The sequence below is a fragment of the Micromesistius poutassou genome (genome assembly GCF_964030765.1).
Source record: "Micromesistius poutassou genome assembly, chromosome: 10".
Lineage (NCBI taxonomy): Eukaryota > Metazoa > Chordata > Actinopteri > Gadiformes > Gadidae > Micromesistius > Micromesistius poutassou.
The window spans coordinates 11,211,934-11,233,180 of record NC_140280.1 but is presented as its reverse complement, the minus strand read 5'-3'; the positions used below and the strand labels follow the sequence as shown (position 1 = coordinate 11,233,180).

Here is a 21,247-nt window from a genome sequence, read left to right as displayed (position 1 = left end):
ACTGGGATCACTGGGATTCAGTGGGCAGCGGACATGGCCATCGCATTGGTTCCCTACAAGTTGCAATGTACAACACGCCTGGGTTAGTGGAGTCGTGGTCACGTTTAGACTGGAAGGTAAGTTTAGACCCCTCGCCTTGCAGTGGATGGTGACATTGTTAACGAATTGTTAACGAAACTTTCCGTTACCGTTAACGTTACCGGCATGTCGGGTTATTTCGTTGGCATCTGCTCCTTTTTTCTCTTTTATTTTTTGACAACGGGAAGGAACTTGACCGCAGTACTCTATTTATAAATAAAATGTTTTAAATCAATATAACGTTTATTAAATCGTAATTAGACCGAAGACAAATCTTTGATTTATGTCTCTGGATCGATGTTGGTTATGAGTCCTTCTGAGCTGGGAGCTGAAGAAGTGAACAGGCCCTCATTTATATTTTGTTTGGTCTGAAAGTAGGCTAAGATGATTTGCTTAATTTCACCTTGAAATAGTCATATACACCTTAGTAACAGCACTGTATTTTTGTGTCTATAATCGTATGCAAATAGACTATATTCTATGTTATTTAAGCCCTTTTTTGGTCAAAGCATTTAATAAGAACGATTTTCTACTACAAACCGACAAATGTATTGTTGATGCATTTGGCCTGATGGGCCTTAAGAATGTCTCCCTTTAACGAGCCTGCAGTAACTGATTGCTGTCTTCTTCAGAATTGAATTCTTTAGTTGATGATGTCACATCTTAATATGCAGGCTTTTTTTTTTTTTTTTTGCATGGTTGATTTTTTCAAATTGATGATAACACAGAGGGTGGTAGTCCTGTTTTAATGGCATTCAGCACTGTGGAAGGGGCGCAGGTGCCTTACTCAGCAGATGGCCCACTCTGTTTACTCTGTCTTGTGCCTGTAAAAGGTTCCCCTGGAGGATGTAATGGCCTACATTTCTTAACTTGTACAAGACTTTATCAAGCCCCCTGTGGTGAAGGAAAAGTGCGCAAATTGGGGTTTTGCAGAACAAATTAGGATAGGCTAGCTGCATGCCATTGCATTATCAACTATTATATGATATTAAAGATAAACTATTATACTCTATTATTACTGTACTATTATATTATTACTATTAAATATTATACTCTTATGCAATATCTTCCTTCTTACACCACGGACAAGCCTTTTCCTCACAGTCACCCTTGCTACAGTGGACCAAAAACCCTGGGCCACTCATACATGGCTTCACATAAAGTATGCATTTAGTGTGGGCCTGAGCGCTGCATTAATCATGGAGACAGCCATCAGATGATATTACACAGAGAGATGCACAGTGATGGCACGGCTGGTATCTGAAGCTTGTCTTCTTCATTTAGGAGTTGTCGAGGTAACAGTCTTTTCTATGCGACTCTTTCGTCAACGTTCATGACCGTTAGGTCGGTGGTCACTTGAATATGCTTCACACAACTGCGACAGACAAGCATGGCTACTTTTCTGACTTTGATAATGCAGAGCCCTCTTTGTACATGTGTGCATCATATAAATGTGCTTGAGGGTTGATAAAAAATCCTCCTGCAAGGCCCTCCAAATATGATGGTTAGGGTTAGGCCCTCCTTCAAATATAAGGTTGGCCGGTTTTTGTAACGTGTGTCACGAAAATAAATGCAGTCCAGACTTCAATACTGCATGTGTCATTCAGTGTTATTTAGAGTAGCATGCTTTATATCAGCACCTTTTTATCTTCTCAGTTTGGATGAAATGTTCAGAACTAAACCTGAGTCGTAATCATCCACCACTCATATCATTGATGACTCACCAGCTGTCCCTGGCTTTAACAGCACACACATGTTGTTATAACAATATATATATAATAATATAATATGATATGGATTGTTTCCTCTGCTGATAGCAAAAATATCTAACCGTAGTCAAGTTGACATGGTCAGAACGTGTTTGAATTATTCACGTCCAACATATGCGTAGACGTTCTCTGCAGCCCAAGAATTCCAGAAATCATCACAAATGTAATCAAAAGTTGATTTGAGATTTGTAAAATCAGCAGTGGTTAATTAAAGAAAGACTTCATTTCCCACCGGCTCCATTGCCTCTAGTCGCAAAGAGCTACTTGGACTCTTGGGACCGACGGTTTGAGAACAAACCTCCCCACTTCCCCCCCGTCTCCCATTAGCGCTTCAGTTTGCCGATGCTCCTTGTGTTTCCCTGGTGGCCTTTAACTGTTTTAAAACACCACCTGCTTGATTTAGCATCGTTGGAGGGCCTCCAGACGGCAGGTGAGATGCTGTTCTTCCTGGTGTGTGTGTGTGTCACTGCGTGTGTACATGGGGGTCCTGCTCAGACATGGGGAGCATGTTAAAGGGTAGACAGAACAAAGTCTTTTTGTTTCCAGCCGTGTCTTCAAGACTTGAGAAGCCACCTACTGCTCTATATTTTTTTCGCGGTTTGTCGTTGACAGCTGTCAACAGTATAATAGTTACAAACTAGAGAAAAACATAAATATTTGGCATAGTTTGAGTAAAACATCATTTTCAAAACAGATTTTACAATATGTAACATATTCACATCACTAGAGCTAATCCAGCCCACTTTTGAGACGGATAGTTATGACATTACTACAATATATATCTATACAAAGTTTACATCTTTATATGATATAATTCAATCATTCCAGATGAAATTAGACACCATTTTGTAACTTAGCACGGCAACATTCCTAGCTTTTGGTGGTAGTCTGGGCTGCGAACATTATCTACATCGTGTCAATTTATGAAAGGAAACGACTCTCCCAGCCTTCACTCTCTCACCCTGTTTATTAGCCAAGCACACACACACACACATGCACACACACACACACACACGCACACACACACTGTGCCACTACTTAACCTCAACAAGCTTGTTAAACAAGGCTCTACACAACATAAGCGTTTGCAAGTCCTCATCAAAATGCAGTCAGCCTGCTTTGTTCCCTCCTCTTTCCATCTCCCTGGGACTTTTGGAAAGCTTGATATTATGTCTAATACATCAATTTGGACCAGGCGATTATCTGCTCTCGGTACAGTCCAAAATGTGGACACTTTCTTGACATAAAACCCTTAAAGTAACTAGTCTCAGAGTGGGCGAAGGCTATGTAACATCAGCTTGCTTACGTTTACAGGGCTCCAGGTATGCCAACCGTTGGGATCGTTGTTAAGCATTTATTTAGTCTATATGGAGCATCTAAAGCGGGTTCAAACCAATAGACCTATGTACACGTACGTTCCATACTGCATTAGCAGAAGCATTCCCTGGCTGAGAAGCAGCCTCTCTGATTAGGAGGAGTTTAGACGTTTCAATAGTAACCTCTTTCTTCAGTCTGGTGGACCCCGGGCCTCCTTCAACTTTGAAGTGTGTGTGGGGGCGTGTGTGTGTGTGTGTGTGTGTGTGTGGGGGCGGGCATGTGTGTCTGTGTGTGCACTGAGGAAAGGACAGGGCATACATGACATCAGATAATCCCAGCCTCCCACCCTCCCGTTTCCTGCACTGCCTCTCCCTCTCTCACTCCCCCCCATCGCTGCTGGGGCCCCCATTTCTTGGCCTCACTGTAGTTTTACAAGGGACCTGACGCCAAATAAATAATTAGCATGGAATGCGGTGTCTGTTTACTTTTTTAATGGGGGGGGGGGGGGGGTGATGGTTGTGGCGGGGGCTATCATGCTGGGTTCAAGACATGGAGAGAGAGAGATTCTTAACATTTAGACCTTATCTAATGCAACACCTCAACCTAACGTTGTACCCCAGATTGTTCAGCATGTTGGGCCCATGTTGGGCCACTGTACAAACTGATCTGGATCACGACCCACAGTAGTTCTCAAACCTCCACATCTCATAACGATGGTGTGGGAACGCTGCTTAACAGTAATGCCTCCATGTATTTGTCTTTTTTGGAATTGAACCAACAATCATTGGCACATTAAAGCTTGACTTTGACATTAACAACAACCACGGTAACTTATTTCACAGTATGTTGGCAGAGCCCTCTTGATGACGTCACAGGCCGTGATTGACTGAGGCAGTGTTCAGCCCTGGGCAGTCTTACAACATGTTACTCTCCGGGTAAGAACCCTTCTGAAAACATGGGAAAGCTTTTCTCAGGGTTAAGGTCCTTTAAGATCAGACGCGTAGAGAATAAACGAGTTAAGAAAATACGGACAAAATTGTTGTGTCAAGAGTATTTACATTAGCCGCAAACACGATATGCTGCATTTTCCAATGATAATCACACTGGTGAAAAAGACAGGAGGCCTAGCCTAGTAAAGATGAGCTTATGCTCCGTCCTTTCACAAAAAATATCCTATGTATTTAAAGGATTAAATTATAATGGAGTTTTACTTTTTATTCCAAGTGTAAAATAGCATTGGGAATGGCACTTCGCTGATGAGCGGGATTATGATTTGCATTCATTTGCATAAATCAATGTTTTGGAGATGTTGGTTTTTTGAGGTTGTTTCCCTGTTTGATAACTAAAAGTAGGCTATCATGCTTTCTGCCAAGTTGCTATCCAAAACTAAACTGTTGTGATACAAGTGCACACGGTAATTTTCTGAAAAACAACCTATAGTCATGTAGCGTAGTGACAGTGAACAGCATGGCTTCTAGAGAGATGGATGATCAATACACAGCAGATAGTGTTAATTAGAGGTCTATGAATGGAGTTTACCACTATGGATGCAATAAGAGTGTTGTTAGTAATGTTACCTCCGTCATGTCCCACCACATGAACAGGGTACATTGTACAATTGCAAACATACCTGATTGTGATCGGTTAAACAGATGTATTCTCAGACTAGCACCGTAAAAAAAACGTTCTTGATGTGAATACATTTTATGTCTGTTTTGCAAAAAGGGAAATTGCGTGATATGCACAGTCCCATTCAGATTGGTAATTGATTGGTAATGATTGGTAATTATTTAATTGATTTTTATCCCGTTCAATTGAAGGGACCTTTACTCTTCACTCTTTATATGGAATTCAAATGCCAGAGTAAGGGGGCAGGATGGGTGGTGGGGTATCAACACTGCAGGTCTCCAATCTAACAACTGGAGGATCTGTGTTAAAGTGTAGAATCATGCAGTGCAGAGAAAATAAACATTTCAAACTATTAAAACATTTTTGTGAAGCGCTTGGTTACTGGAAAATATTTTCTGCTTACTGTGTTGAGCAGTCACGCATTTCTTGACCTTGACTGAACAAAAGCTGCACCGACAGCCAAATATCTTTAGTCATTTGTGGTCCTGGAAAACCAGCTGATCCAGCTAGTTGTCCTTGCCCTAGACTAATTCTTTCTAACAAATAGAAGGCGCTATGTTGTTTTCAGGACTTTTTTTTTGGTCAATTTTGCTTGGTGCAGTAGAAAGTTAAAAAAGAGCGAGGCAGGGATACCAGTCGATTCACACAAGATGCCCATAGCAGCTACATTCTAGGGTTACAGAGTAGATGAGTAGTAACGTAGTACCATTCTTACACACACACACACACACACGACATACATACACACGAACGACAGACAGACGGACGGACACAGACAGACGCACACACTGATGCACACACACAAACACACTTCTGACAAAATGTTAATATTGACCTTTTGACAAAAGTGATCTGACAGCTTGGAGTTCAGGTTTCAGCGTTTGCGGCGCCGCTGTTCTGGCAGAGTGCTGGATAATAAGGCTAGCCTCGCCAGAGCCGTGTGTCACTCTGTCTGTTGGTCGCTGAGCGCTTAGGGTTTCAATCATGTTGCATTTCTACACCATTTGTATTCTCAAATAATCTAGGTTTTGATTCCAAAATAACAGATTGATCATGAAATAACTGGAAATGTTAACCACGGCTGATGTCAATTGAGATTAGGTTAAAGGTTGAATATATATACTGTATATATAGAATATAGGAACTTCATCCTTGCTTATGTCAGTGAACTGGGCAGTATTTGAGAAAAGCCATTCATCTGCTGCTGTAGTACAAGAAGAAGAAATGTTCCTGTTTCGGGAATTAGACCAACTGAATAGTGCTGATTTTCCAAAACTAGTAATAGTGCCGACTGCAAGAACAAGTGAAGTTGTGCTTCAGCGAAAAACAAAAACAAAACAACTGTAAATCTATAAAATAATCCTTAAATTGATTGCTTTTCTCTCAAAATCCAAAATGAACTCTTTCCCCGGTTGAACACAATGAAGGGAATGCAAAGTGGAGGAGCAACTATGTTAGCATAAAAAAAGCTTTACCAAAACTGAAACCCTAGTATATTGTGGGTGGGAGACAAAAATAACTACAGTTTCTTATGTTCAGCCCCCCCTCTCTTGCCCCAGACACACACACACACACACACACACACACACTGGGGCTCCACATTAGCAGTGCTCTAAATAATACTTAACTCAGGTTCTGAAGGGTTTTCTCCATCTTTGATTTCTTCTTGCTGGCACAGTTTCCTGACTCTGGTTGCGGGCGAGTTACTGAATAACATAATACAGTGCACAGTGTTTAGCCCATGTGTTGGTGTCCCATTGTAACAGTGGGGAGGGATGAGCAGGGTCTTTACAGACACACATGATATTGTCCATTTCTATACAGTTCTTGATGCAGTGTCTCCTAGAAGACATTTAATGGACAATGCTAATATGCTCAACTCATGTTTCACTTTTACTTTATTTTGCTTGTGTAGTCTTTGGAGAAATAATTGTGAGGTGGTATTGCTTTATTGTTGGTTAACTGCTAGTTTGTGGATTTCATCTGAATGCAATTGCCCTGGACAATTGGCATTGGGTTCATACATGAAACATAATACCCTCACTACACCATCAGTACTGCACCATCAATCAATACACCATCACAACACCATCACTACTAAAACATCACTACACCATCACTACACCATCACTACTGCACCATCACCACTGCACCATCACTATTGCACCATCACTACACCATCACAACACCATCACTACTGCACCATCAATACACCATCACAACACCATCACTACTGCACCATCAATACACCATCACAACACCATCACTACTGCACCATCACTACACCAGTGGTGATTTCTCTAAGACTGCAAGGGAAGCTCAGCTTCCACTAAAATGTCAAAAATGTAATGGTCAGATATATACTGTTGTGTTAACATTTCATTGACTAAAAATGCGTTAGAACACGTCCATCTCGAAGACGAGGTCGTTCAGAATCAGCTGCTTATCACAGGTCGACTGACTCAATGTCCTTCTCATACACTCCTGTAGTGTCGCCTTTGCCTGTTGAAGCTCAGCGTCCATCCACTTCAATGGGGCTGCATAGAACAGCTTTTTTTAGTGTCGAAAGTTGATGGTCATTGGATAATGCTGCGTTTATGTCCCTCCCACGGATGCTCAGCGCCTCTGGGGGTGAATGGAGGAGTGGGCTGGCCTGGACGCTGGGCTTCTGCGTGATGATTGGAGGGTCTGCGAAAGTTGAGTTGGCGTTTGATTGACAGCGATTTTGAACTATAAAATGTCACCGGAGCTCTCTTAAGTCCTCAGTCCCATCGCGGAGTCAAAAGACAAACTTCAACCTATTTCTTGATATTAGCTTGCCGAAATTGCTAGACAATTTTCATCATACATTTCATACACTTATACACACAATTCCTTGTTTCAGTTTAACAGAATTCCCACATTTCCTTGTTCAAGTTTAATATCGTTTTGGTAGTTGGCCATCACTTTGATTCAGGGAGCCTGAGGTCTGAACTTCAAGTCCTGTATTCAGATCAGGACTTGCAGGGTGACAGGGGAAAGCTGTGTGATTTCTTGGTGTTCCTTAAAGACATGGAATTGGACAGTGCAATGCCTCAGCTTTACAAACTGTTCTCATTAGTGGCAACAATTGGAGCTACATCTGCAGGTGTAGGAAGGAGCTTCTCCTGTATAATGCGGCTAGTCCTACACCCGTAACACAATGGGCCAAGGCCGTTTAAGCAGCCTAGCTCTGCTGGCCATTGAGAGACTGGTCAAGTCACTGGAAAAGACAGCTAGTTGGTATGACAGGGTCACAGAGCATTTCCTTGAAAAGGAACAGAGAGCAGAATTTACATAAATTGACAATTTATCTGATGTAGACCGAAAATGATCTTCCCCTCTTTGAAAGACCACCAGCCGCCACTGCAATACACCATCACTACACCATCAGTACTGCACCACCACTACACCACCACTACACCATTACTACACCATCAGTACTGCACCATCACTACACCATCACTACACCATCACTACACCATCACTACTGCACCACCACTACACCATCACTACACCATCGCTACACCATCACTACACCATCAGTACTGCACCATCACTACTGCACCATCACTACACCACTACACCATCACTACACCATCACTACTGCACCATCACTACACCATCAGTACTACACCATCACTACTGCACCATCACTACACCATCACTACACCATCAATACTAAAACATCCCTCACTATCACTACACCTACGACTTCTCTACACCATCACTTCCTCATCACCACACCACCACGACACCATCACCATCACTACATCATCACTACACCATCACCATCACTACACCACCACGACACCATCACCATCACTACATCATGGCAATTGATGAACAATTCAACACATTTGAGTCGCAGGTTTCAGATGGAATAGAAGGAGCAGGATAGGATAGGTGTGCGCTCCACTAGTGTGGTGGCCTTCCTCCAGGCTGTGCGTGGAGAGCTGTAGTGTGTCTAAGCCGTCCTCCTGAGCGCTGCCCCACCACCAGCAGCGCTTGCTATTTCCATACCGCGGCCCCCGTTGAAACTGGCTGTCACTTGGAATAGGTGTTTACTTCAGTCACTCCTTGTTGGGCCCTGCAGATGAGGCATTAAAGATGTATGGGCAGGGAAGTGCTGTAGTCTGCTCTTTTTTCCCCTGCCTAGCTGTCTAATCTAGTGGCGGATGCCGCTCTCTCTCTCTCTCTCTCTCCCTTGCTCTCTCTCTCCCTACCTCCCTCCCTCCCCCTCCCTCCCTTCAGCCCTCATTCACAATGTTGTTCTGCTCCAGCCTGCGCTACCACAGGGCCAGACTGTTAGAGGCCACTATGAAGACAATCAACCCGCCCCCCACATAAATAATGTAGCTGTCGTATGTGATCACTCCAGTTGGTTCCATGTCTAGACGGCCTGTGTTCTTCCTATGCAGGCCTAGCGCCCACAAGGGAACAGCAGCCTACAGTGGTTGTTTAGCTCACCAGCCCCGTGCTCCCGGCTCAACAACACCACGGCGCCGGGCTGGTAGCCTTCATGTTGGAGGCTGTTTGGCCTGAAACCATATCAATGTAATGCTCCTTGTGCTATGGGACTTAATGCTTTGAGTCTTGTTCAAATCTGGTTTTAAAGGCTCCTTAAAATAAATGTAATCCAATTTCCTGAATGAAAGAGGATAATGGTTGATTTGATGACTCACTTTTCTTTTCATTGTCCAACTCTAATTGAAGCCATACTGTTGCTTTGTCCTGTAAGGGCTTGCTCTAAAACGAGAGGATCCTTCATTTTAAAGGCTGGTGGCACCTGCGTGGCTCTGGAGTGATGTTGGATGTGGTGTTGGTGGGGATCGGGGTGAGACTTTGATCTGGAGTGATACTGGAGTGATGTTGGATGTGGTGTTGGTGGGCATCGGGGTGAGACTTTGATCTGGAGTGATACTGGAGTGATGTTGGATGTGGTGTTGGTGGGGATCGGGGTGAGACTTTGATCTGGAGTGATACTGGAGTAATGTTGGATGTGGTGTTGGTGGGGATCGGGGTGAGACTTTGATCTGGACTGATACTGGAGTGATGTTGGATGTGGTGTTGGTGGGGATCGGGGTGAGACTTTGATCTGGAGTGATACTGGAGTGATGTTGGATGTGGTGTTGGTGGGGATCGGGGTGAGACTTTGATCTGGAGTGAAACTGGAGTGATGTTGGATGTGGTGTTGGTGGGGATCGGGGTGAGACTTTGATCTGGAGTGATACTGGAGTGATGTTGGATGTGGTGTTGGTGGGGATCGGGGTGAGACTTTGATCTGGAGTGATACTGGAGTGATGTTGGATGTGGTGTTGGTGGGGATCGGGGTGAGACTTTGATCTGGAGTGATACTGGAGTGATATTGGATGTGGTGTTGGTGGGGATCGGGGTGAGACTTTGATCTGGGCTGTCACATTGATGTACAGCCTGGACGCTACTCCACAGACAACCAGAGCCCTACTGTCTGGCCCACACTCACAGGCTGTTTGTCTCCATTATATCACCCCCCACACAATGACTCACGTTCACCCCGCCCCCCTCCATGTTGAATCTGCCTTCTTTCTTATCTCCACCAAACCTTCCCCCAACTTATGGAGTTGACGTTGGTATTAATTTACTTCTGTTATTTAACTTCTGCCGTTGTTTGGATACTATAACAGACCCAGCAAGCTTTCGCACAAGCCCCGGGAAGGAATCCAGGGAACCTCCAATTTCCCCTCGACCTAGACATCCACCCTCCTGGCTCCGCCCTCCCGCCCAGCGGCCAGACACTTATCCATCAGGGGGCCCCCCCTACAAACCCCTTTCAGCCACGTCTCCCTGGAGATAGCCCAACGAGGGGAGAGAAGGAGGGTCTGACAGCACCCCTCCCCCACCTCCAGCACTCTGGATGAACTCTGTCCCTTTAGCTTTTTTGTTTTACGTAAAACAGTTCATATAAGTGACCTTAAAACCGTATATGAGCCTGTGAAAATGAATTCCAGATGCTGCAAGCGAAGGGTAAAGGACATTATACGCCTCTCTGACATGCCAGGGTAGGAGGTGGGGCAGGCTGGGGGTCAGGCGGTGGGGTTGCTAACAGAGGAGAGCAGTGCAGGAATGTCTCTGGGAGGGGGGGGGGGTGTTTAGTTAGCGTTGTGTTCCAGCATCGGGGAGCAAGCGTTTCCTCTGGACGTCGCTCGTAACCTGGGGCTACCAGAAATGTTACGGCCATGGTTGGTGCTAAACCTAAAGACCGCAACGAATGGCCTTCAGAGCTTTTCCTGTGATGAGTGTACATGTTGGCTGTCTTCCGTAATATGAGGCTTTTCAAAATAAAACTAGTTGCGGAACTGAACTGAACTGGGGATTGGTTTGACTGTGCAGAACATGCCAGATGTGTGATTCTTTATGAGTGGGAGTACAAATGCGTTTGTTTATACTTTAAATATGAATCTGGACGCTTTAGACAAGACACATTCTTCTGTCTTGTGCTGAATAGCAACATATGTCCGTGCTTCAGATACCTGCATTCAAGGCCCACATCCTGTATGTTCCAAATAAACCTTTCCAACCAAATAGACCAAACGTTGGGGTTTAGGACTAAAAAGACTTCATTGTCCAAAAATGCCCAAAGTGCATCCTGACTCATCCTGACTTTCATGTTCATTTTCACCCATGGAAGCCATGAGTGATTATAACATGATTATGGTAGGCTTCATCTGAAGCATTGCTATCACTCATTAAAGCTTTTAAAAAAAATGTTTTTTATCATTTAGGATAATCAGATGTTTTAAGATTACGATTTTAATCCAGATGGGTTATTTACACCGCATGGGGCAGAAGTGAGCTGGTTGGGGATTACTCTAGGCTTGGGCGGTAATATGGTATACCAAGGTACTTGGAAATACCCAAGGTATGATATAAAATACCGCCAGAAATAACGCACTTGTCAGTTTGTTCCAACTTATGAATACATTCTTTATAATGTTATATATATATATATATATATATATATATAATGTATATATATCGCTGAATTCCAGCGATCGGACATGGGGAACTAAAGAGGCGATCACCAGTAGGCGTCTCGTGTGTCTAGCGATGTTTATCTGGGCAGCAGCACCACTCTATAGAGCGTTCAGTCAATACTTCTAGAGGGGAATTACAATGTACCCTGTCCTAAATTATGTCCCATCTATTCATTATTCTACCGGCCATAATTATTTAAACCCAGCAAGACTTAAAGTTAAAGTTAGCAAATTGCATGTTACTGTGCGTTCACACCAAACGCGACGGGCGACACGACTCCATACAGAGTCAACGTAGAGACGCGAATCAGGCGAAATTTGTCGCTAGAAAAACCTGCGGCAAGATTTGACTTGTGGCACGGCATGATAGCCCTGTCACGGGCGAGCGCGTTCACGAGGATTTGCAGTGTGACACGTTTGCTGGAGTTGAAATATTTGAACTTTGCCGCGACATTCGCGTGATGACAGCCAATCGGTGTTCACTCCCTGGGTGACGTAACGTAACAGCTAATCAGCATTCAACCGGCCGGGCCAACCGTTCCCTGCACTCCGCAGACCGCAGTGAACCGCGGCATGCAGCAACTGTGTGCTATTGGTGTGAATGCACAGTCAGACACACAGCATTGTAGGCTAGACAATGTCATACATGCTACAATGACTTCTATCACCAGCAGCTCAGCTTTAGTTTTTTACACAAATACCGTGATATACCGTATTCCACAGGGAAATGTCAGGAAGGTATGAAAACATAGATACCGCCACGCCTCTTACTGCAGTATGAACTTTATATCACTTTATCCTTTGCATACCTCCCATACATCACATTAAAAATCAATGTAAAGTTAACCCACTAACCTGTCCCATATCTCTCATGGGTCTAAAAACAAGCAATGTAAAGTTAACCCACTAACCTGTCCCATATCTCTCATGGGTCTAAAAACAAGCAATGTAAAGTTAACCCACTAACCTTCCTCATATCTCTCATGGGTCTAAAAACAAGCAATGTAAAGTTAACCCACTAACCTTCCCCATATCTCTCATGGGTCTTTTTCTATTGATTTAAATCAGCACAGCACAGTGTTAAGAAGTTGCTCTGTGGGTGCATACCATATGGTCAAAGGCTCATAAGAAGATGACCTTCCTGTAGCAGAGATTGATGAAGAAACACTTTCCTTATGTGATGACTACCTGAATATGGGTCCCTTCTTGTTTTTTTAAATTAGTTTGATCATTTGTTTTTAATCCAGGAAGTCAGATACAGATTTGTTTTCACTCAGTCAAACTCTGTCAATGGAATAGTTGAAATACATCCAAAGCATTCTTGTATTTCCTCTCATTCTCTTAATTAATCCTGGTGGTGTGGGAGCGTTTACAGCAGAAACAGCACCTCTCTAGTCAGTATTATTCGTTGTATTATCATTCTGAGACTTTATTGCCGCATCATTCTGTATTAGGTTTATCTTAGATACATATACTTGGCAATATTAACAACATGAATCATTTTATTCTTTTGGTTGTTCCGTGCTCTGCCACGAATGTGCCAGAAAACAGACAGACAGACACACAGATGCCGTGGGATTAGGGCGTGAGCCAACACGTACATGACACGCCCGCCTGTGTTTACTACAGACTCACGCTCTGATCTCTCTGGGAGGCATTGTAGTAGAGGAGGAATCTCCCTGGAATATGAGAGAGAAGGGACGGGCGGGGGGGGGGGAGGGGGAGAAGAGAGAAAGAGAGAGATCGTGGGGTGGGGGGGGAGTGAGCAAGAGAGAGAGAGGGGAGGGAGAGAGAAACTCATGACAGAATGGGCTCCGGGGAAACGGCGTGCCAGACGCCATTCTTTTCATCTGGTCCCTCCAGGCTGACACCATGTTTCCCGTGTTCCGACCAGTTTCTGGTTGGAGGCCCGCCAGAAGTGTGTAAGGGAAAACCCTTTGCCTGTTTGGATCTCTGTTCCTCCCTCCCTCCCCCTCCCTCCCCCAGCCTTTCCTCTTCTCGTGGCTTGGCAGACGTCTGCCCTTTATGAAGACTGACGGCTGATGAAATGGCAAAGCCGCATGTTAAGCAGAATACAAATTTCTTGAAATGTAACTCTCCCCCTTTAGCTCCTGTTTTTTTATGCCCCAAAGTACAACTCCACTGTTTCACTCTCTCTCTCTCTCCCTCTCTCTCTCTCTCTCTCCCTCTCTCTCTCCCTCCCTCTCCCTCTCCCCCTCCCTCCCTCTCCCTTTCTCTCTCTCTCCCTCTCTCTCTCTCTCTCTCTCTCTCTCCCTCTCCCTCTCCCCCTCCCTCTCTCTCTCTCTCTCTCTCTCTCTCTCTCTCTCTCTCTCTCTCTCTCTCTCTCTCTCTCTCTCTCTCTCTCTCTCTCTCTCTTGGCCACCCTCCATTCACAACCATAGCCCAGTAGCTTGCTAACAGGCAGCTTTTCCAGCTGTTTCCGTGTGTCTCCTCCCCCTGTTCTCAGACAGAGGGGGGCTGGCTGGGCTCTCTTCCATGGGGAGGGCAGCGTGGACATATTCCAAAAGGTTTTTATCTCTGCGTGAGCCCAGTGTTTTGTTTAAGGAAGGTTGGATTTGTATGCTACAATAATTATGTATTTAGCGACGGGTGTTAGGAGGTGAACCGACCAATGCACATCGGAATGAGGCAAAAAGGATCCTATCTACTGACTGATAAATGATCCACTGAGGTCCTTGAGTTTTGAGACCCTTCACAGTTTGTAGACAGTACTGCACCTGGTTCCAGTAACTGGATATAGCCAGTCTGAATAGATTTACATTAAGCCTATTATATTATTTTATGTCCCTCACAATGGCCCTCAAACTTGATCTTGTATACTTTTGCCCCTTTTCAACCCACAGTACCAGCTCAACTCGCCTCGACTTGGCCCGCCTTTTCTTGCGTTTCGATCACCAAAATGTGGTACCTGGTACCTGGTACCTGGTACTTTTTTAGTCTCCCCTCCGTCGAGGTTCCAAGAGAGCTGATCTGGTACTTTTGTGAGACGTAAACAGGCTGCTGGCCACTGATTGGCCAGAGTGACGCCACTGGACACCCGACACCCGACACCCAGCGTCTTTAAATACTAGCCTCAGCGTTCAGTCAACAATAGTGATTGATTATTGAACATGGCAGGATCAGCGCGCAAGAACATGCCGTGGGCCGTGACGGCGGTGGAGACGCTCCTGTGTGCAGCCCTGTCTGTTTGCGTGCGTGCGTGCTATGACGACCCGCCCACGTTGAAGAGGTACTTTCTAGTTGGAAACACAACGTGCCTGGAACCAAACCACGTCGTACCAAGTCGTGGTGAGTTGAGCTGGTACTGTCGGTGGAAAAGAGGCAATAGTTATACTCATAGACTAGTAAGCAAGTTAGGCAGGTTGAACAAAATATGTGGCATGGGGAGTCTTAAAGTCAAGCACATTTTATGAAACAACAGCTCCATTATATCCAGGAGTTAAACCTATAAGATGATGTTGACATGGATCTCTGGTTTCTGGACTCACGGCCTCTAGTCTGAACAGACTCTGATGCTTGGCCCTACATGAATTAGCATTTCAATCTGCTGCTGGAATGTGTTTACGTCTGTGTGGGCCAATCATTATGATGCAGAAAATTCAAATTGAATTGACACTGGCCTACATTCATGTAGTGGTGATGGCCGTGGCGTGGAGGAAGGGTGTCTATTCCTGTTTCATGGCGTCAAGTGGGGGTGTTTCAGGGCTGGGGCCAACTGTGGTGAAGGCCGACCACCGGCCATGGACCGCCCTGTCGGCATGCTTATTTTGTTTTGGCAAGGTACCCCCTCATTTCTTGGACCACCATCACCCTCATTCAAGGGGCAGAAACACAATTGATGCCAAAACGGTGGAGCCAAAGCTTGGGTCTTTGTCACGGAGAGCGCTGTCCTGACCAAGCTAGCAGCGATCGCTAATTTGGGCGTTGTTAGCAGCTGATCTGTAAATGGCGTTGAGTCAATGGGTTGAGAAGTTTGAATCCTATCATGACTCTTATCAAGGTGAGACAGTACGGCAGCTCAGATAATCACAATTTGTTAAGTATAATTTGGTTGTAGCAATTAGTGGCTTCCAGAACTGTAAGGTAGAGGGTCGACGAGCAGCCCTGTTCGTCAGAGGACTACATGAAGTCAACAAAACACAAAATGCTGGCGGTTTCCTTTAAGCCGTGTTTACTTTGCAGTGTCTCTGTCTTGTCTCAGGAGACAGTACTTCCTGTTTGGCACCTGACACACGCAAACTGTGTCTGTGTGGTCTGCGGGACGCAGAGCGTCAGGTTTCCCTCCGTCTCTCAGGTCGGGGCATGTGAAGCACAGCCTTTGTTTGGGTTTCTGTTCTGTTCCCCCTGAAAAAAGAGTCTTGTAGCCGCGTATGATTATTGGATCAATGTGCCTCAAGAAGAGAAAGACATATAGAAGGACTTAAATCTGTACTTTATACGTTGTTTGTATTCACTCTTCTAGCATTCACTGCAAACTATCTTAGGGATGTTTGTTTGGATACTTCTATCATCCTCTTTCCAACTCCATGAATCGCATGTGTGATGGGGTTGAGACCCTTCATATCATTTGTCCAAATGATAATAAATGTAAAGTCTCTGAGGTTGTTTGAAAAATGTGTGTGCTTGACATAGCCTTTTTAACACTTTTGACCACTTATTCCCACAGGAATATCTCGTGTTCCTCAGAATATACAATTGTTTTTTTTCACTCTAACACTAAATACTGAAGAAAATAAAGAAAAGTGTATGAATTCCTGTTGTAACTGGTGCCAGTAGGAGATTGAATGAAAACAAAAGCCAAGGAGGCAGGAAGCGGTAGACGTCTTGGAGGCAGTACACACCAGGTGTGTGTGTGTTGTTTGAGAAATGAAGGTGGTAGTGTCTGGGTCCTGGGACTGGACATCCTAGATTCGTAAAGAAGGAGCTCCAGCAATAAATCAATGAATTAGTGCCATTGCAGCAGTCCACTAAGCCTCTTGACATGCCTTAGTGTCGCAATCTCTCAGAAGAATCTATGCATAGAGTTGTCTACAATGGCCTAGAAGAAAAGCTAAAAATGGAAATTCTTACATCTCCAAAGGATCATGATGTTCCAGTGTCCTTTGCTTAAGTTCTGTTTATATTAGCTAATAACGCTATCTTAAACTGTCGTTCTACAGATTACCAGTAAGGCAATGGTAAGGCCTCGAAGGCCTTGCCATTGCAACAAAATGGTCAACAAAATGATAAATGTGGCTCGCCACGGGGGCTGTGTTTGAGCCAGCGCTTGTTCTCTAAGATGTACTAGGCCTATTTAGATTCCCATGTGTCAGTTGTGAAGCTAAATCCAGTGATTGGCCATTGGCCTTGAAGAAAAATACCACAGAGTGGCAATGGCAGCACACCAGACTTTTTAATTAAAGTTTATAAAAAGCTCCCCCAATATATAAAATTATTAAAAAAGAAGTCACCTGTAAGCCTATTTCACCATTTAGTGTGTGGCTGGGCTGTCTTGTTTCGGCTAGCAAGCCTTTATCAAACACTGAAACGTGGCCATCTTTCTAGTGCATATCAGAGAATGTCTAATATGAAGAGAACTGGCTGGTGACTTCCTGTTTCTGTACTGTTCATGCGAGGGCGCTGGCGGGCGAGGGCAGAATGAATGGGAGTTGACGGGTTTCACCCTCAAATGACACTTTTCTCAGGGTGTCATTTTTTGTCAAGTAATTTAAAAGTTGCATTAAAAAGGGGGGGCTAAGATAATACACTCAGCTGAATACTGCATTTTTTAAGTTCACTTATCTGTTCTGAAAATCCGTTGATGACGGATGATGACGTCACTGCCAGAGGTCCTGCTTTACGATAGATCACGACAAGCTGTGGTATGTTCTCATTATACCACAGTTAAGGGGCGTTGACCCCCTTAACTGTGGTATAATGAACGTATACCACTGACTGAAGTGATCTATTGCTTTTATAAAACGGTTACGTAAGTATGGCAAAATGAAAGTCATAGACACCCTCAATTTTGAAAAGCGAGAAAGTCGGAAAAGCATTTTTTTTAACGAATACAAAAAAGTAGTCCCTCCTGGCTGCCTGCAAAGTGCGCGGCGGTTGAGAAGGCTGGAGACAGTAGCTTGGTTCAACGGCAATTTAGCCTTCTATCGAGTTCACTCACCGTGTGCCTATTGCTTTACAACATTTCCACCTTCTCCAGCAATCAACATGTTTTTAGGCTTCAGTGAACTATGCTATTGCTTTTATATATAATTATAAAACGGGTGGCTTAAATCAAGTGATCTGATTGGTTCCCCACTGTTGTATATTGAGTGTATACACACAGCTATGACGCCCGTTCAGTTTACAGAGTTCAGTATCACTCCGCGCCTAACTTGAACTGTTGTTTATTTATATATAAAAGCAATAGCATAGTTCACTGAAGCCTAAAAACATGTTGATTGCTGGAGAGGGTGGAAATGTTGTAAAGCAATAGGCACACGGTGAGTGAACTCGATAGAAGGCTAAATTGCAGTCGAACCGAGCTACCGTCTCTAGCCTTCTCTCTGAAGGACGCTACAGTGTTGCATAGCAACCGCCGTACACTTTGCAGGCAGCCAGGAGGGACTACTTTTTTGTATTTGTTAGAAAAAAACAGACTTTCCGACTTTCTCGCTTTTTCAAAATTGAGGTTTGTCTATGACTTTCATTTCGCCATACTTACGTAGCCGTTTTATAAAAGCAATAGATCACTTCAGTCAGTGAAATGTGCTCATTATACCACAATTAAGGGGGTCGCGTCGGGACGAACAACGCCCCTTAACTGTGGTATAATGGGAACATACCACAGCCTGTCGTGATCTATTGCTTAAATAAACAACAGTTCAAGTTAGGCGCAGAGTGATACTGAACTGTAAACTGAACAGGCGTCATAGCTGTGTGTATATGCTCAATATACAACAGTTGGGAACCAATCAGATCGCTTGATTTAAGCCACCCGTTTTATAAATATATATATTATATATATTATATATATACATATAATATACAACAATTAACTTTGACGGAAAGTCCTCCTTAAGATAATGTTTCTGATTGTGCTTCAGCTTCAGATGCCATCAAGAGGGTCTCTGGTCGTAATCAGACACAAGTCCGTCCCTGACCAATCAGCATTCATTAGCAGAACGCTAGCGTGTACGGCCAACAACGGCCCAAACTGTAAGAAATCGAAAGGACATAAGTACTCATTCATTCGACTTTTGAACTATAATCTATATTGAACTTGCGGAAATACAATCTGCGATATTTCAACGACAAGCAGGTGAAAGAGATCCATTTAGCCGTCTAGCCCCATAGACCCCCGTTCAATCTGCACTCATTTGATCACCCCCAGTGGAATTCTAATGGAACTGCAACCAAGATCGATACAATGGGGCTCAATAGAGAGAGCCAAGGCTCTCCGTAGACGGGCTCTGTGCATATCCAGTGGAACATTCCTCATGTTAATTCTAGACTGTCTAACCTGCTGCCATGCCATTCCCCTTTTAATAACTATTTTGGTAATGCCAAAGTCACGCTAGCTGTTAGGTAACCCTGTGTTCCATTCACTACAATGAAAAGCCCTACCTCCAACGCATAGCAGAGTACAAGCCTGGTGAACGTTGACCTGCAGAGTTATACCAAGTTAACTGCTTCAACAGTCAAGGTGATCAGCTGTAGCGGCACTCCTCCACCAGCAGTGGCCACAAAGGCTGCCCAGCTTTCTGTTTCTAACCTTTATCAAGGTTTTAGCGTTACTGTTGCGTTACTGTTGTCAACATTGGTGCAGTGCCACTGCTCCATTACTAGAGCCCCTGGAATCAGCAAACATTTGTATTATATATATTTATGTATATATATATTTTTTATATATATATATATATATTTGTTTTATTTAAAAACATATATCATAGATTCCCCCTCAGGGCTGTATTCTAACTTTATTAGGTGGTAGCATTGGTGCTAGTTAGCTAAAGACTTCAGTCGCACAAATCTAGTAGCACACACAGGTGTGTCATCTGAACTGGTTCTTTACTAAATGTTTAAATTTGAGAAATAATTAATTGAATGTTTAGATGAAGAAAGGTAATTACTAATAAGGATTATAATAAAAAATAATGATATTGAGTACTTAAGAAGGACAGACAATGGGCTACTGAAAAGATGAGTGTGACACAAGGGCCAGGAGAGAGGGAGAGGGTGGGGTCATCCAGGATTACAATCAGCACGGGGCAGCTAACGATAAATACAATGTTTAATTCCATGGTAACTCCATGGTACATAATGTTTAACTCCATGGTAACTCCATGGTACATAATGTTTAACTCCATGGTAACTCCATGGTACATAATGTTTAACTCCATGGTAATTCCACGGTACATAATGTTTAACTCCATGGTACGTAATGTTTAACTCCATGGTAACTCCATGGTACATAATGTTTAACTCCATGGTAACTCCATGGTACATAATGTTTAACTCCATGGTAACTCCACGGTACATAATGTTTAACTCCATGGTACATAATGTTTAACTCCATGGTACGTAATGTTTAACTCCATGGTACGTAATGTTTAACTCCATGGTACATAATGTTTAACTCCATGGTACATAATGTTTAACTCCATGGTAACTCCATGGTACATAATGTTTAACTCCATGGTACGTAATGTTTAACTCCATGGTACGTAATGTTTAACTCCATGGTAACTCCATGGTACATAATGTTTAACTCCATGGTACATAATGTTTAACTCCATGGTAACTCCATGGTACATAATGTTTAACTCCATGGTACGTAATGTTTAACTCCATGGTAACTCCATGGTACATAATGTTTAACTCCATGGTACGTAATGTTTAACTCCATGGTAACTCCATGGTACATAATGTTTAACTCCATGGTACATAATGTTTAACTCCATGGTAACTCCATGGTACATAATGTTTAACTCCATGGTACGTAATGTTTAACTCCATGGTAACTCCATGGTACATAATGTTTAACTCCATGGTAACTCCATGGTACATAATGTTTAACTCCATGGTACATAATGTTTAACTCCATGGTAACTCCATGGTACATAATGTTTAACTCCATGGTACGTAATGTTTAACTCCATGGTAACTCCATGGTACATAATGTTTAACTCCATGGTAACTCCATGGTACATAATGTTTAACTCCATGGTAACATCAGCACTGTGCACTACACACACATCAGCACCATGCACTACACACACACACACACACATCAGCACCGTGCACTACACACACACACACACACACACACACACACACACATCAGCACCGTGCACACACACACACACACACACATCAGCACCGTGCACTACACACACACACACACACACACATCAGCACCGT

The 21,247-nt window shown here is 43.7% G+C and overlaps 1 protein-coding gene across 1 annotated transcript in view; it reads left to right on the top strand.

Moving 5' to 3' along the window:
- The window catches only part of cux1a (cut-like homeobox 1a), a gene marked incomplete at its 3' end in the record, with an annotated part of 96,088 nt that overhangs the window by 795 nt on the left and 74,046 nt on the right, over nucleotides 1-21,247 (top strand).